Here is a 1,800-nt window from a genome sequence, read left to right as displayed (position 1 = left end):
ATGTCGCCCGCTCTGGCCCCAGGGATGCACTTAACTATGGCCGCTGGCTTCGCTAGCTTCACGTTTCTCAAAATGGAGCTGCCAATGATCAGAGTTGGTTTCTCAGCGGGTGTGTCGCTGAGTGGGGAAAATCTGTTCTGTGAGACGTGAACAGGTTGATGGTGCCCCGTGGGCTTTGAATGCTTACGAAGGACTATTCCTCCTTCGGACAGTCACCCAGCCACCCCATCCTGGGCTGCACAGGAGATGCCAGGGGACGGCTACCACAGGCTAACTCAGGCCGTTCCACACTGACTACCGGGGACTGGCTAGCTAAAGACTGACTCTACCAAGGTGCGGAACTGGACTTCTAAATCACTGAGCCTCGCCTCCATGTCTACAAATAAACTACACTTATTACACGTACCATTACCGCTAAAGGAGGCAGAGGAGTAACTGAACATCTGACACACCGAGCAGGAGAAAGTAGGAGAGAGAGAGGGAGAAGGAGAAGCCATCGCTAGCTGCTAAGCTAAAGTCGCTAACGGCTAAGCTAAAGTACTGTAGCGTCAGCTACCAAAACTTTTGAACAACTATGAGATTGAACAGCAGTCACTAAAAGATGGAAAGAACTGTGAGTGCTTAGGCAAAATTACTGTAAGAATAAGTGTTTAGCGGACAGTTGGCCGCTGTAATCTAACAAATGTAACTGGTATTTAACACGGTACCAACACACAAGCACCGGAAACGGAAATGCGTCGACACGCTTACCGCAGTATGTCAGCAACATTGATGCTAACTGTTTAGGTTCAGGTGCAGTGTTTCCCACAGAATGACAGCGTAAATGTGGTGGGGGAGGGGGCGACTTTAGCAGGTGAAATGCCGAATTTCGCTTGCCTGCCGAGAATTGCATGCACTTCCAAATACTGCTTTTAAACGCTATAATTTTCTTTGTGGGGTAAATGATTCGAAATGTTTCATGAACGTTTAGAGTAGTTTAGAGCTGTTGATATTTTATAAGCTACAGTTAGTCGAAGCGGCATTCCTTGAGATTTAGCAATAAATATGTGGGGATAACCGAAGTTGTAGTAGTGAAGTTGATGTAGGCTAATTTACCTGCTGAGATTTGAGTCCACCTCTTTTCTCAGCATATAAGGGCGTTACCACAGGCGAGGTGCATCTAATTCTCGGCAGGCAGGCAGAATTCGTCACAACACCCGGCGCTGCAAAACGTCACCATGTCACATCACCATGACATAACATTACCTCGTGGGAGCACGGCGAGTCTGGTGCACATGGTTGTTTTTCTCTGGCTGCACAAAGATGCAACCACCTTTTCCCCTGATCATTGTTCTAAGCTCACAGTAAAACTCACGTAGTCTACCAGAGGTAGATTATGTCTGACGGTGCTGTTTTTATACCCCGCCCCCGCAGTCGCCTGCATCTCACATTAGACTAGCCTATTGTAGCATGACTACTATGTTTTAATAAATTTATGAGAATTAATACAACATTGTGAATTTTAATATTCAGAGAATATTCATTCATAAATCTCTCGTTTCGGGGCACCACTGGAGATCCAATTCACCCAGAAGTTTCCCTCCCCGAGAGTTGACCTTTTCACATGTAAAACCAGAGACATCGCCTGGTGTTTGGTAAGGACCGAAAGAGACTCAATCAGACAATGAATCGCTTAAGGATTGTGTATTCAAAGAGCCTTAGTGAACCTTTCTAGCCGTAAAGGTGTCACTAAAGACAGTCCACAGGACAGGAAAGGGGGCGATCTGACCCCTTCTCCCTCCCGCAGGTCACCTCCAGCCT

At 46.8% G+C, this 1,800-nt stretch overlaps 1 protein-coding gene across 1 annotated transcript in view; it reads right to left on the bottom strand.

The window, feature by feature from the left end:
- LOC123980372 (type-2 ice-structuring protein-like) overlaps positions 1-1,800 on the bottom strand; it is a 4,858-nt gene that overhangs the window by 1,026 nt on the left and 2,032 nt on the right. The gene's annotated exons all lie outside the window — the stretch shown is intronic.

This window comes from Micropterus dolomieu, linkage group LG12 (genome assembly GCF_021292245.1).
Source record: "Micropterus dolomieu isolate WLL.071019.BEF.003 ecotype Adirondacks linkage group LG12, ASM2129224v1, whole genome shotgun sequence".
Taxonomy (NCBI): Eukaryota; Metazoa; Chordata; class Actinopteri; order Centrarchiformes; family Centrarchidae; genus Micropterus; species Micropterus dolomieu.
This window is presented reverse-complemented; position numbering and strand designations above follow the sequence as displayed.